The 15,989-nt window shown below is 44.2% G+C and overlaps 1 protein-coding gene across 2 annotated transcripts in view; it reads right to left on the reverse strand.

The window, feature by feature from the left end:
- The window catches only part of LOC148015209 (uncharacterized), a 38,587-nt gene extending 31,726 nt beyond the window's left edge, over nt 1-6,861 (reverse strand). For both annotated transcript variants that reach the window (XM_087665023.1, XM_087665024.1), the window contains exon 1: nt 6,701-6,861. The gene's annotated coding sequence lies outside the window, so the exon portion shown is untranslated. The remainder of the gene's footprint in view (nt 1-6,700) is intronic.
- Nucleotides 6,862-15,989: the final 9,128 nt, after the last annotated feature.

Below are 15,989 nucleotides of genomic sequence, written 5' to 3' on the forward strand. Positions count from 1 at the left end.
CCTCCGTCTTGCAATACTCCACATCAATGGTCCCATCCAGAAGCTTCTCCCAAATGAAGTGATATTGGATCTCAATATGCTTCGTCCCAGCATGGAATACAGGATTCCATACCAAGGCAATGCAACTCTCATTGTCGCACCGCAGAAGAGTAGGACGAGTCTGGGGGCAGCCAAGCTCCTCCAACAATCTCCAAAGCCACACAACCTCACATGTGGTGGAAGACGTAGCCCGATACTCCGCCTCAGTAGAAGAAAGGGCGACCGTGGGCTGTTTCTTGCTACTCCAAAAGATAACACCTGTACCCAAGATAAAACAGTAGCTTGTAGTAGACCGTCGGTGGTCCACATCGCCAGCCCAATCCGAGTCACTCCAACCTGCAAGAACCAGATCTAAAGCACCTGTACATACGGGATAAGAAATCCCTATATCAGAGGTCCCCCTCAAATACCGAAGAATCCGCAGAGCAGCCTGCCAATGCACCTGTTTGGGTTCCGTCATGAACCCTGACAAAAGACCCACAACAAAACAAAGATCAACAGGAGTGTTAAGAAGCCAAATCAAGGATCTAATCAACTAACAGTAGCGTGAAGCATCCATCACGAGAGAATCTCAGTGTGAAGTGGCCTTCCAATTCGGATCCACAGGAGTAGTAATGGGCCGACAAGTCTCCATCTCAAAAGTCACCAAGAGCTCCTGAATGTACCTCTGCTGAGAGATGAAAATCCCCCTCTGAGACTAATAAATCTCGTGACCCAAGAAGAAATGAAGAAGCCCCAAATCCATCATCTCGAATGCCTGATGTAAAGCTATCTTGGTCTCTCGGACCATCTGTGCATGATCCCCTGTCAAAATCAAATCATCAACATACAACACAAACAACACACGACCAACCTCGGAAGTGTGCACATAAAGCTGCAGATCGGCCGTAGAGCGCCGATATCCCAACTTCGACTGAAGAAACGAGTCAATCTTCTCGTTCCATGCACGCGGAGCCTGGTTGAGGCCATACAAGGCCTTCTTCAACCTGTAAACTTTCTCATCCGAGGATCCAAATCCAGGAGGCTGCTCAACATAGATCTCCTCCTGCAAGTCACCATTAAGAAAGGCCGATTTCACATCCAACTGATAAACAGGTCATCTCATATGGCTAGCCAAGGCAAGAACACCTCAAATAGTCGCCATACAAGCAGTGGAGGCAAAAGTATCATGGAAATCAATGCCTAGGGCGCTGAGCAAAACCTTTAGCAACAAGGCGAGCCTTGTGCTTGTCCAAAGAACCATTGCTAAGGTACTTGGTCTTGAAGACCCACTTGACACCAATCACCTTCTTGTGAGAGGGACGAGGCACAAGAGACCAAGTGTCGTTCCTCTCAATAGCCTCCAACTCGGCTTCCATGGCCTTCCGCCGATGATCAAACTACAAAGCCTCCTTCACTGAAGTGGGTTCTCGATCCTGCATAACATGGATCAGCAAATAATAGTTGGAGCAAACAAGCTCCGAAGAATGGGCCTGGTTCCTCCACGACCTCCGCGGTCCATCCTTCGGTTCCCACTCCTCAGGGATCCCCTCGATCCCTAAATCTTGGAGTGTGTCACGGGCCCAACAAGGAGGAGGACGAACCTCTCCCCGAACCTCTCCCCATCGCTCTCCATCTGCTGAAGACTCACGAACATGCACCGGCGGAAGCTCCTCAAGGGTTTCCGGTGGAAAAGAATCTCTGAATCAGAAGAAGAATCTCCATCAAGAGGCTCTGGCTCCAAAAAAACTGTCTCGGGAGCCCAACTCTCCCCTGGATCTCCAAGGACGGGGTGCTCCTCACCCCCCTTTGTGGCCGGAACTTCCACGAACCGCACATCTTGGCTGGTGTAGACATCCCGCTTAACGAGATCAAACAAATGATAACCTTGGGACTGGGAGCTATAGCCAACAAAAACCTGTTGTTGGGAAGCCGCCTCAAATTTATCACGCTGCGTCTTCGGAATGTGCACATAAGCGTCACACCCAAAGATCCTGAAATAAGAGACATCAGGCTTAGTCCCGAAGTAAGCCTCAAAAGGTGTCATCCTGTCAACAGCCGAAGTGGGAGATCAATTGAGGATGTGAACTGCGGTAGCCACTGCCTCGGCCCACAAAAACTGAGATGTCTGTCGGTGCTCCATCATGGTGCATGCCATCTCGATCACACTTCGGTTCTTCCGCTCCAAAATGCCATTCTCTTGGGGAGTATTGGTGTTAGTAAACTCCTGGTGAATTCCCTATTTGCACAAAAACGAGAAAACTCATTAGACATAAATTCACCTCCCTTGTCTGAACGCAAGGTCTTCAGTCGCCAGCCAAAACGGTTCTCCTCAAAGAGAAGCCAATCCTTGAAGTGAGAGAAAGCCTCCGACTTCAAAGTCAAGAAATAGGCCCAAGTCATCCTGCTGTAGTCATCTACGATCAACATGAAGTACAAGCTCCCTTTCAAGGACTCCGCCCTCATCGGGCCACAAAGATCCGTAGATACAAGCTCCATGGGTGAAGTAGAATGCCTAGAAGCTTTATTGGGAGAATCGCATCCCGATGCAATTTCCCATGAATGCAGGAGACACGTGGCTGATGACTCACCACTATGTCCGGCAATCCTCGCACAAACGACCCTCCCGATGCCTTCCAAAGATACTCATAGTTCAAGGCCAAACCGAGCATGCCATAACTCAGACTGTGTCTGAGAAGTAAGAAGAAGAGAAGTAAGAGCTGAAGAAGACTTCAATTTGTAGACGCCATTCTCCTCATACCCTACAAAGAGAACCGTCCTCGATCCACAATCAAGGACTCGAACAATATCACTGTCAAACTCCACCAAGAGACCAAGAGCACAAATCTTATGGACCGAAAGTAAATGATACCCCAAACCTGACACATGCAACACCTCAGAGGTGTGGATACCACCACGTCCATCTGGAATAAGTTGCATCTCACCCCGTGCAGCAATAGACACAGAAGAGCTGTCTCCAATGAGAATCTGCCCACACAAAGGTCGCAAATGGGCAACACCAACGAAAGAAGGAGTCATGTGTCGTGAGGCACCACTGTCCACAATCCACTCTCGAGCCTGGGGAGCTGTCATTGCAGCATCAGAAGTCTTCAATGTAGAGTCCTCAATGACTGCTAAGTGTAGAAAAGCAACTGATGAGGGTGCAACCACTACTCCAAAATCCTTCGTGTGCTTCTTCTTGGTATCCTTCTTGTCTTTGTCGGGGCAATCCTTCTTCCAATGACCGGTCTTTCCATAAATATGGCAAGTCGATTCCTTCTCCTTGTCCTTCTTAGATTTGTTGTCCTCCTTCTTCTTCTTTTGGTCCTTCCCCTTCTTCTGAGAGGCTTGACCCACCAATGCCTCCGATTTGGATGCATTTTATCCCTTCAATTGTTCCTCCTGGTCCAAGACCATAGGAACCAACTCTTTCCACCGAAGAGTCGACTCCCGCCCTAATACAATAAGAGCGGAATAAAAAGTACCGAATCGTGTCGGCAACTGGGATAGTAAAGTGATTACCATGTCTTCGGAGGAAATAGACTTTCCTGCATTTTGAACCTGCATCTGAAGCTGCCGAAGCTTGTTGATATGTTCCCGAAGCGAAGAAGACTTATTTACGAACAAAGTCCGTATTTGCACCTCCAAAGAAACCCTCTTCATCAAGGTCATCTAGTTGTACATCTGGTCGAGCTCCAGCCATATCTCATGAGCCACCGTCAAGTGCTCGATGTGAGCTATCACGGCTGTGGTGCAAGATAGAAACAGACAAGATCAAATCCTAGCATTCAATTTGCCCCAATGAGACTAGGCCTTGGTCAACTCCGCACAAGCATTGGAAGAGAGTTTGGACTCATCCCTCACCGAGGGCTAGTTAATCTCCTCCATCACCAATTCCGTCAAATCATAGGACTCCAAAATGGCCAACATCATCACCCAGATGCGATAATTGTCACTATCAAGCTTTTGATCCGATGGAAGAGCTGGTAAGACAGACACCTTCCTGTCCATGATCGCTTGGAACTCCAAATCAATCTCTGTAGACATGTTAACCTACAATACCTGCACAAACGCAAAATCAGTCCCCTTTGACTGTGAAAACACAGCCTTCTAGGGCTGGTTCCTCCGCTGCCCGAACCTTCTTCCCCCGCCAAAGGCGATGAAAAGGTAAAATCTGCAATGGAAGGCCTCAAACGCAGCCTTCCTCCCCTTCGAACAGCAATAACCTACAGCAAATTCACCGATTAGACTCCTTTCCCGCACGCCCACACTCGCTTCAGTCTTGATCCGATGCACAGCCCTCCCACTTGCCCTCGAATCCTGGAAACGCAGCCTTGTGTCGCGCTGAAATCTCCTCTTCAGATAGGTTAACCCTCAGTCAGCCCATCTTCACCGCTCTAATACCATATCACAGTGCAACGATGCGGAAGCGTAGAACAAAGACTGAGAGAGAGTGAACACAGAGAGAAGAGAGAAAGAGAAAAGGAGACAGTATAAACGCAGAAAATCTGCGGTGCAATATGCTGTATAAGAGTGCAGAAATACACAAGGGGGCAAAGGAAATATCTGCGTATGTCTCCGACTTGATGACCTCAATCTCCGTCAGCTTGATCACAATCTATCTCAGCCAACAAATCTCAAGATCAGAATCTGAAATAATGAATGCTAGAGTGTGCCACAAAACCGGCTATAAATAGCCGAAAAATAGGAAATAAATGCAGCAGGTCATGCAGCCAACTCCAGTAAAAACTGTCCGACTGCAGGTACTGACGTGGCATTGCCGTCCTCTCTGTCCAGGAAATGACTAGCTAACAATGTTTGAGGACTTCGAGTGAATCTTGAAGCAGAGTTCACCTCCAAAGCGAATCTTGAAGGAGAGTTCAACTCTAAAAAGCTTGACAAGTTTCATAAGCAATATGGGATGAGGTTTAGAGATCTCCAATACTACACATCATCTAAGAATTATAATGCTGAGCAACCAAATTGAGCCACATTGGAGATGGCCCATTCCATGCTTTAGCACAAGGGGTTTGTCTCATACCCTTTGGGTTGAAGGGGTGTCTACAGAAAGGGTTTGTCTCATACCCTTTGGGTTGAAGGGGTGTCTACAGAAATTCACATTCACAGTAGATCCTTGACTATTGCATTACAAGTATGAATCCCTATGAGGCTTTCTTTGGACGAAAGCCCTCTATTGCTCATTTTTGCATGTTTGGATGTGATACCTACATTCTTATTGACAAGAAAAAAGGGCGTGAAACCCAATGAAAAGTCCAAGTGGCATATGTTTTGTTGGTTATAGTCACGTAACCAAAGGACACAAGCTCAATGATCCCAATTCCGGCAACGTGGTGGTAAGCTGGGATGTTGTCTTTGAGGACCTAACTTCACCCAAATAGAATAGACAGTGTGACCAGTTATAGATTCTAGTTCCATGTTTGGACATGATACTTGCATTCATGTTGGCAAGAAAAAAGGGGGCGAAACCCAATGCAAAGTCCAAGTGGCACGTGTTTTGTTGGTTACAATCATGTAACCAAAGGATACAGGCTCAATGATCCTGATTCCAGCAAAGTAGTGGTAAGTCAGGATGTTGTCTTTGAGGACCTAACACCCAAACAGAGTAGACAGCATGACCAGTTATAGATTCTAGTTATCATTGCATGGTACATTTGGACAAAGGCAAAAGTGAGGTTATAGAGAAGCACCATACGTTTTAAGCTACCCACTTGTATCCGGATAGAGATTAATCGTACTCTTAGGGGCAGATGGGAGAAACTACAAACAGACTAAAAGCACATGGGGACGAGAGGATCAAAAGCAGCCTTCCTATATACCAGTACCTCCGTCCATCTAGGGATACCTCACAATGAATTGAGAGGCTTTGGTGCCTCTCTTTGCCTGTCAAGAAAAGCAACCCTCCTCCTCCTCCTCCTCCTCCTCCTCCTCCTCCTCCTCCTCCTCTCTCTCTCTCTCTCTCTAGCTGCCCCTTGTGGTTCCCCCATAACTAAACAACATAAGTATAAAACTCATCCTTACAATAGAAGCAATTGGAAAATGATCTGAGAGAGTCAGGGTTTAGAGTTTTAGGGTTTAGGGATTAGAGTATCACGACATCCCAAGTCAGGCTATCTGTCGATCTTAGAAAAGACCATCCCACCGCTGCTCTCTGTCTTTTTCCGAAAGAACTGTAATGAAATGTAATCATCTTCTATACTGATTAATCTCTAAAAATAAACCAGAATCCTGACCCTGGATGTGGAAAATGAGCGCCTCCCAAGCTGCATGAAATCCGCTGCTGGGCAGGCATGGAACCTAAGGGGACAGATTCTCAGCAATTTGTATTTGTTAGATCTCAATAAAAGTCCGTTACATAGCCTACAAATGCCACAGATAGTGCGCGTATCACAGTCAAATCCACAGTTGATCTCTTCATTGCTCCAGTATTCAGCTGCATATCCATAAGCTACCAGCAATTACAGCACATAATACGATTAATGCAAGAAGGCTCACGCAGGAGCCTACTCCCATCTCATGCAGAGGGTTATCAATGATTTAAGGACTCTCATATGCTTTTATTGCAATGAGGACTGAAAGTTTGATAGAATTCCGGAGATACTTCTGTGAAGATTAATAGTATCAACTCCACAAACAGTGAGAGGAAGGCCCATGTGATAATGACCTGACTGAAGAAAATGTTAGGTGTGCTAAGGCAAACGGACAAGGTTGAATGCCTGTTGAAGCAGAACCGGCAGTCAGCTGAGATTTGCTCGTGCCATATGGAGCTGCTATCAAAGATTAGGACGGCTCACGATGGCAACAAGCGCTTGCCGATGCACTATATGTGGCATAGGTTTTGAGGGCAGTTGACTGATTTTCTTTCTTCTTTTTTTCTTTTTTTTGTGGTGGGGATTTAATTTATGATTTGTTGCCCAAATTTTGATGTGCCTCCCCTTCTTTTTTTTTTAGATAAGCCATACATGGCCGATCATCCAAAAGGGAGGACAAATGGAGCTTCCAGATGGTACATGTTAGAAAGGTGGTGACCATGGGCATTGGCCTTTAGAGCCATCAATAGCATGTATTGCTTAGCAACTCCTCGTGGCATCTGCATGCAAGGAGGGGGAGGACTTAAGTGAGGAGGGAGAGCATGATGGAGCAACGACCTAAGGAATGGAGCGAATATGGAACGAGATTACATCTGGGCAATGCAAAGTCAAGAGGATATGGGAGCAATTGAGAAGCATATGTGGGATGATCAAAAACTCCACAATGAGGTCAAGTGAGCAATAATGGAGGATGGGAAGAAGGTGCTCTAAGCCCCAATTGCTTTCTACCCATGTGTGCATCAAACAAAGGTATGCAAATTTCACTCTTTGTGGCCTGTATGTGATTTTCATGCGGAGGCCACCCTTGGACGAAGCATTTTCACTACAAGAATATACAGGTCTCATACTAATGCTCAAAGTGATGAAAATGTTCATTAAAAAAATTGGCGCTGGCATCATTAAATGCATCGGTATTAGCGTCTCCATGAAATCATCATTATTGGCATCATTATGGGCGTTGGCAAAACTAATGCAAATACCAACACCCATAGCGACGATTTGCGACGTGTATTGCGACACCAATAGCAACGCTTGCAGTAAATTTGTGATGCTAATAGCGATGGTTACAGAGAAAAAAAAATTGTCGTAAGGCAGTTGTAGCACTATGTGCTGTATTTATATTCTATAAATAGATTACATGTTAAGTGTGCAATGGTCGTCAAAATGAGCCCAAAATGTACTTGAACCCATAAGATTGATACATAGAATAAATATAAGATCACTAATGAAAACTCATGGAATCATGGCAAGATACAAAGAATAATAATAACATAGTACATAGAATATGCCTTCATAAATTACAAGACCAAAAAGGACGAGGATGTGCGCTCCACGAATCCAAGCGTAAGCTATAGATCCTCGCCATTCGAAAGCTCGTCCCAACGCAAAGGAGCATCAAACGGAGTCTGCGAAAAAAAAAAACTGCACATGAGTCCACCATACATAATGCATTTTAATAAAAATAATAACTACATACAAGAAAGATGAGTGGCTTACTGGGCCACCATGTGCATACAGTCTATTGATCAATGTAATGAGATTGTGTCTCTTTGTATATCGAGTCTCTAGGCCAATGGGATCGCGGTTTGTAATGGAGTGATGCAAAGAAAACAAAATACAACTATTAGAAACACGATTATTAATACAAAGTGACATTGCAAAAAAGAAAGGACCACCCATGCCTCCAGTCATGCCCTCGTTGCCTCGCGCTACTATCTCCAATATCTTGGAGAATTTATAGCCTCCTCCCTGAGTCTCCACCAGTCATTTGTGTCTAGCCACTCGAGCTTTAAGGTGCCACTCTTGAGTGCCTTGCGTGCCTCCGTCGATCGTCTGTGTGACATGTACACACACATGCACTCCATCATTCAGCATGTGGAAAACCTCTCTGCCGTGTGGTGGGTACCGGAAACTCCTCATGCAAGGATGCTACTATGTAGTCTTTGCTCCCCTCAGGTATGTTCTTCCAATGGTCCAAGACGTTGTGTCGAAAAACTTATTGGCACAACTCTCTCATACGAGACATCGCCCTCCTCCCCTCATCATTCATGATTATGGCTCCTATCCTGTCATCTAGAAGGTATCCATACACCTTTGGGATATGTCTAAGATGTGTCCTCTTTCACCTATGACCGTGCTCCTGGGCATAAGCAAGAGACCCTTGTATATCTAGTGTACCCACGGGGGTGGTATCTCTCGGAGTAGCACCCATAGGGGTGCCACCTACGGATGGCTGAGAAGTCACTGGAGTAGATATCCCCACATGTGTGATAAATCTTACAGGTGATGCAACTCCACCAGAAAGACAAGATGGAGACACTGCATCAGTGCCTCCACAACAACCACCTGAGCCACCCTCTCTCGAACCTACACAAGAGCGAGAAGTAGCACATGTATCTCGACCGCAAGCTCACCGCATCCACATCTCCATAGCATCCCCCAGAACCACTCCCTCCGTCCGTGGCCCAAGTCTAGAGCGTTGACCTCGTCTACTGAAAACCGAAGCATCAGAGTGTGCCAAAGTAGATCTAACGAAATGACATGATGGTGTCCGAGACAACTCCTAGTCTGCTATATCTCTGAATCGAGCCATCTAATCTAGAGACATACGTGTGAATATCTCCTGTAACTCCTCTCGCTCATCCCTCGACTCATCGTACTCTCCAAATATTGTCAAAGATCACCTGCACAGACAAAAAGTAATGTTAACATAATCAATATAAAGATTCAAGCAAATCACGGTAATATAACCTTGAAAAAAATGATGTTACTTAAAATGCATATCCTAGAGTACTCTTATAAGCGATTAATCAATGAATTGACTAAGTGGATGCTGCAAGTATGACGTAGCCTATGGTCCCATGTCAATCTCCTGGCACAACTCCGCATACACTAGAAGATCGATATAGGCAGATCACCACATAAGGATGAGTCCACCTCGTTCTCAAAGAATTCCTACCCTCCTGTCTTTTCATCATTGTTTCCCAATTTTGCCTCCTCTACACACCCCAAGCCATCTTCGACCTCCACCCCTTGCAATATTGACCCCTCCATTTGCATACTATCCTCATCTACGTTGGAAACATTGCTTTCATCATACACTCTCGCACTTCAGGGAGCTGAAGGCACAATATACCACCATCGAGGTTATTGGGGGTTCGGATAGAAAATTATCTATTCAAAATCATATATAAGAGAGATTCAACATTTGTGGCATATCTGTGTCGTAATAAAAATTTTAAAAACAGGTCATGCACCTATTCACAATGGATTTGTCCATCTTTTTTTGGAATCTAATTCGAGAAATCCAGATGTACCTCGTTGAATGGTTGCCCTGGCTCCTTCCAGTACCACTTTGAACCATTGCATATAGAATATGATCATGGAGAAGGTACGGTAATCCACTGAGATAACACTTTGCAAGTTCCTAAAATACTCCATCTCATCTATAACAGTGTTTGGATCTATGGCTTGACGTTAGCTCTCTTGCTCAAACTTTGCCATGACACCACAATCCATTGTGGAGCGCATTTTGTTAATGCGCTTGATGCAAAAATGTCACCCGCGCGATCACGCTACACTATATATTTTGTACTATACATTGAAACGATTAGATTAGTTGTCACATATAAAATCTAGATACGACAGCTTATAAAACATGTGGTCACCTTTGGACTACATCCCCTCAAGAATTCTCACTCCTGAGTAGAAACCTCCACCCCTTTGCAAGAGGCTATGATCAAAGCTCCATGTAACCATTGCATAGATATAAACCATGGTATCTCCTCCATGCCCTTAGGATGTCAAATTGGTTGATGGTGCATACTACGTCAAAATTTCGATCGTGCTTCTTCCTAATATTTCCCGACGGCTTGCTCGTATCTAGTGAGCCACGTCTCCATGGATGCATGGTACAACATACAAAAATGATTCAATTTCTCCTTCATTGCAACATCCATCATTTTTTCTACCCCATTTTCAACCACCACATCTCTGACTGTCTATCATTTTCCTTCAGCGGACCATACCATATTGTTGTCTGAATCCACTATTGGTAGCCACTATGAAATATGCACTAACTCCTCTGACACCAGCCAACCTTTAGCCATGCTATCTTCTGGCCGTGAGCTCATTGTTGCACAAAGCCTTTCAGGGTTTTTATGAAGCACTCCAAGAAGAACATCCATTGCGTATGGATAGGTCTAGTAATCTCCACTTCATCTACAAGATGCACCAGAAGGTGGGTTTGTATCGTGAGCATACTGGTGGATAGGTACTTCTCAAAGAGACAGACTGTCTCCACTACTCCCCACCATGAGGATTTAATAGAGGATATTTTAACCTCCTTCTGTAAGATCCATTGCACTAAATTTAACAAAATGTAAATCACCTCGCATATTTCTGGAGCAAGGCATCTTGCGATTACGATCAGTAGTATAAACTGCTACAAATGAAGAAGCATTACAAACATCAACTCCAAATAGCAAAATATATAGGCCACTTATAATCGAGGCAAGTACAAACCTGACATCTATTATGCCAATCATGGGATTTCAGCCCTTATAGTTGGTCGTCTTTAGAAAAAGTGGATCTGAGAGAATGCATCATACTCGTCGGAGTGCGGATAGATATAATAGTTTGCTTCACAATGCACTCTTCTTTAGTGGACAAAACCCAAGGAGTGCGAGGTAGTTGCAAGCGACCATCAACACTCGACTATGGCCAAAGTGCCTCCATCTTGCCTACCTCCCTCAAATCCATTCATGCCCCTGCAATGTCTCTCTTTCGTGTGAATGTGATCCGAAAGTAAGCTACCCACATTCTTGAAAATATGCATAGGATCTAACAAGTGGTTGATCTGTAAGTGGATCCAATATGGCAACTCGTAAAAAACCGAAAACTATCGCATTCCATTTGCATGTGACTCTGTGTGGATTATTTTCAACTCATACCAAATTTGGGCATTCATTCGTGCTGGAGGTCATCCAAGAAAACCTTCCCTCAGTTCATAACTCTCTGACTAGAAAGAGGCATGCCCTTGATATACCATCCTTTTTATGTTTCGTGATCTTTGAGAGTCTAAATGTGGCCCACACAATGGACATGCATGATAAGCTGAGGTAACCAGACCTGTCTCAACACCCCTATTTAATGAACGCAAACTTGAACGCTATGATAGATATGACCAATGAGAATGAAAGCCTACTTACCTGAGCACTCCTGGAATCCTGGAAAATCATGCATGGTCCACATGAGAATGGTTGTATATTGGTGGACCATCAACCATCGCACTTGCTCATATCTTCCATGGTGACCCCCTCCTCCCACAAAATCTTATGCTCATCAACTAATGGACGGAGATAAATGTCCATATTCTTGACTTTGTAGCAACAAGGAATGAGCAAGCTAAGGATTAGGTGTCCTTTCTTCGTAGAAAGCCATGGCGGGATATTGTAGTTAACAAGGACTACAGGCCACACATTGTAAGAAGTTGAGCGGAGACCAAATGGGTTCACAACATCCATAGCAAGACCGAGCCAAAGATTCCTTGGCTCTCATGCAAAGCCTGGAAGGGTACAATCAATGTGGCTCCATGTGCGTGAATCCGCTGATATTCATTGGACTCCATCTGTGGATCTATTCTATGCATACCACGTTGTCAAGCTCGCCATGCCCGACATACAAAACATGTGACATATACGGGGGATAAGTGAAAAGTGTCTAAGAACTTTCTGAGGGATGGTTTGCCCTTGCAAGTCCAATCGATACCTGTGAGCACTACACTTTGGACATGTCTTCATAGTCCCGTACTCTCCTCGAAACATCACACAATTGTTGACACATGCATGGATGCTATTATAGTCCATGCCAAGCTTTCGTAAAACATGTCGCGCATCATCACAAGACTCAGACATGGTATTTCCAAGTGGTAATATATGATACTTTAGCAACCTGAAAAGAAGTCATAAAACACCTTGAAAAAGTACAATTGTTTTTTATAATGGTGCCGAAAAGAAATCAATGAAGCGTACGTAGAATGTACATGAACAGCTCAGTCACACTTGCATCACTCCACCCGTATTTTGCTTACACACTTAGGAGTGCAAGCTGCATCTTCAAGAAATATACTCTCACCCATCATATAATGGTATGGATGCTTCCTCTCTGAAAGGTGAGAAGGATTGAAGCTTGCACGGGAGAGATATGGCAGGAGACTAAGAGCAAGAGAGAGAGAGACTTACAATGTGGAAACTCCAACAGTCACAATATGTGACCAGCCTTCCCTTTATTCATCTGTCACTAAAAGAATAAAGAATAAAGTGACAGACAGGTGCCCGCTGCCTGCAATGTGCAATTGTGGATATTGTCATTGTAGTAATACTCGGATGGCTAGGCGGATGCACCTTTACCCCCAACAACCTCCCACTTAAAGGCAAATACGCCCCAGTGAGGAGTGAAAAAGAAAAAGAAAAGACAATACAACATGTACACATGTATAATAGGATGAGGAAAGACGTCATCTCATCCCATGCCAATCAAACTCTTGATAAAGGCAAAGTGATAGAGAGGCTTTTGGTGAGCAGATCTGTAGGATTCTGGTCAGTCGAGATCTTAACAAGGTCAATAGACTTGTGCTCAATGACCCCATGTATGAAGTGATACCTTACCTCAATATGTCTCATCTTCGCATGGAAGACTGGATTCTTTGCTAATTGAATAGCACTCATAGAATCCGAATGCAGTGTAGGGATACCATCAATACCAACGTCATGAACCAAACGACCTAACCATATGGCCTCCTTGCACGCCTCAGTGGCTGCAACATACTCGGCCTTAGTGGTGGAAAGAGCCATACACTTTTGCACCTTGGACATCCAAGAGATAGCATCTCTAGCATAAGTGAACACATAGTGAGAAGTGGACTTTCTACTATCTACATGTCCTGCATAATCAGAGTCAATGTACCTCATGACTCCTGTATCATGGCTGCCATAGCATATGCACATATCTGCAGTGCCCTTCAGGTACCTCATGATACCCTTCATGGCATCCCAATGCTTCTTGCCAGATGTAGCCATATAGCATGCCACAATACCAACTGCAAAGGCAATATCTGGACAAGTGGCTATCATGGCATACATAAGATTGCCCACTGTGAATGCATAGGGAATATTGGCCATCTCGGCTCTCTGCTCATCTGTCTGCAAACACCGCCTGTGATACCTTCACATAAGAAGGCAATGGATAGCCAATAGGCTTCACGTCCTTCATGTGAAAGCACTCAAGGACTTTATAAATGTACTCCCTTTGTGTAAAGTAGAGGAGTCCCTAATGCCTGTCGCGTCTAATGCACATACCAAGTATGTGAGAGGCATGTCCCAGATCCTTTATCTCAAAGCTTCTTAAGCTGAGCCTTAAGAGCATCTAGCTCATCATGAGCTTTCCTTGCTAATAGCATGTCATCCACATAGAGTAACAAAATAAGCCAAGATCCATCATGGTCTTTCTTCGCGTACAAGCATGGATCCATAGCACTACAGCTATAGCCTTGTGACTGCATAAAAGCATCAAACTTATGGTACCATTCCCTAGGTGCTTGCTTCAAACTATAAAGACTTTTCTTCAACTTACACACTAGGTGCTTCCTGCCAGGCTCTGCAAAAGCCCTTAGGCTGCTCCATGTAAATCTCATCATGCAAATCCCCATGTAAAAATATCATCTTGATATCTATCTAATACAAGTCCAAGTCAAGCTGCGCAACTAGGGCCAAAACCAAGAGGAGGGCGGTTATCTTAACCATAGGAGAAAAAACTTCATCAAAGTCAACGCCATGCTCCTGTTTAAAACCCTTAGCAACAAGTATTGCCTTATAAGCCAGCTTGGGGTATCCAGGGGTACTCTTCAACTTGTACACCCATTTGCATGGCAGAGCCTTCTTGCCACTAGGTAAGGAAATGAGTCATCAAGCCATCTAGCAGGCATGGGACTACGTGTCAATGTAGGTACATGACATACATTGTGCATAATAAAACTGTTGCTAGAAGAAAACTGCAACCTAATATCACCAATGTCGACAATCTCAAGAGACATCTCATCACCCAAGCGCACAGAACCCGAAACAAAATGATATGAATGGAATCACCCTCGATAAAGTGTCACATGAAAGGACGCACCTGAGTCCGAGAGCCAACATTGCGCATACATAGAGTGTATCTCTCTCATCTGTGAAGCACTAGATGAAGCTGCTACAAGGATATAATCCCCATCACTATCCTCGGGTTGCATAACATTAATCTCTTCAATTTTTACACTTGACTTAGCAGGTACTCTTGCACTTTCTCTTTCCCTTGTCTTTGCGTCTTTCATGACACTGTGGCATTTCTTCCCACAATGACGACAAGTCAGATTTGAGTTTCTCCCACAAGACTTACTGCATGACTTGCCACGCGACTTCGATTGAGATTTCTGTGAATCTCGTCCATGGCCATTACCACAGTCATTCTTTGCATTTCCATCATATCGGCCTCTAACTATCAAAGCATGAGACACATGAGAGGTATCCAAATTCTTACATTTTATCTCTTCCTACAGAAGAGAGCTCTCAACATTAGATAGCTTTAGAGTAGTGGTAGAAGCACATAAGGCAATGTGGAATATATCCCAAGACTCATTAAGAGTTCCAACCAAGAACAAGGAGTGACATCCTCTTTGAAATAAATGCCTTGCAAAACCAAGTTCTTAAGAATAGCATGAAATTGGCTTAGATGAGCTGACATGGTCACATTCTCTTTCATGTGGAGATCCATAAGTTGTTTCAGCCAATACATTTGACTTGCAGGACTTTGCTTGTCATAGAGATTCTTGATCTTATCCCAAAGCTGCCAAGCACTTTGTGCTTCCTCAACCACATTGTAATGCACCTATTCAGTGAGAGACAAGATGAGGGTGGACTTGCATAACTTATCAAGCTTCATCCATTCGTCATTAGTCATAGTTGTAGGCTATTGTCCACTCAACCTTAATGGCTTCATCTGCGACTTCTGCACCAATACTTGCCAAACTTGGCTCTTCCAATATGAATAATTCATACCATCAAGCTTAGTGATGTTGAAGATAGCACTGTTAGTGAAAGAAGATGCCATACTGCAAGCTGAAACATTGCAGACAGCTCAAAACTACTTGCTATAAACTGTAGAAAATGACAAAAAGACCACAAAAACCAAGGCATAAATGGCGAGAAATGAGTATTTAATGATGCTTACCACCAAGTACCATAAAAAAATACATCAAACTAGGATGATATAACATGAAAAATACATGATAGTTTGGAGATATATGCTTGTTGTAATTTATGATAGCAG

Source organism: Lygodium microphyllum, chromosome 24 (genome assembly GCF_053477565.2).
Source record: "Lygodium microphyllum isolate KBCC chromosome 24, Lygodium_microphyllum_v1.1.10, whole genome shotgun sequence".
Lineage (NCBI taxonomy): Eukaryota > Viridiplantae > Streptophyta > Polypodiopsida > Schizaeales > Lygodiaceae > Lygodium > Lygodium microphyllum.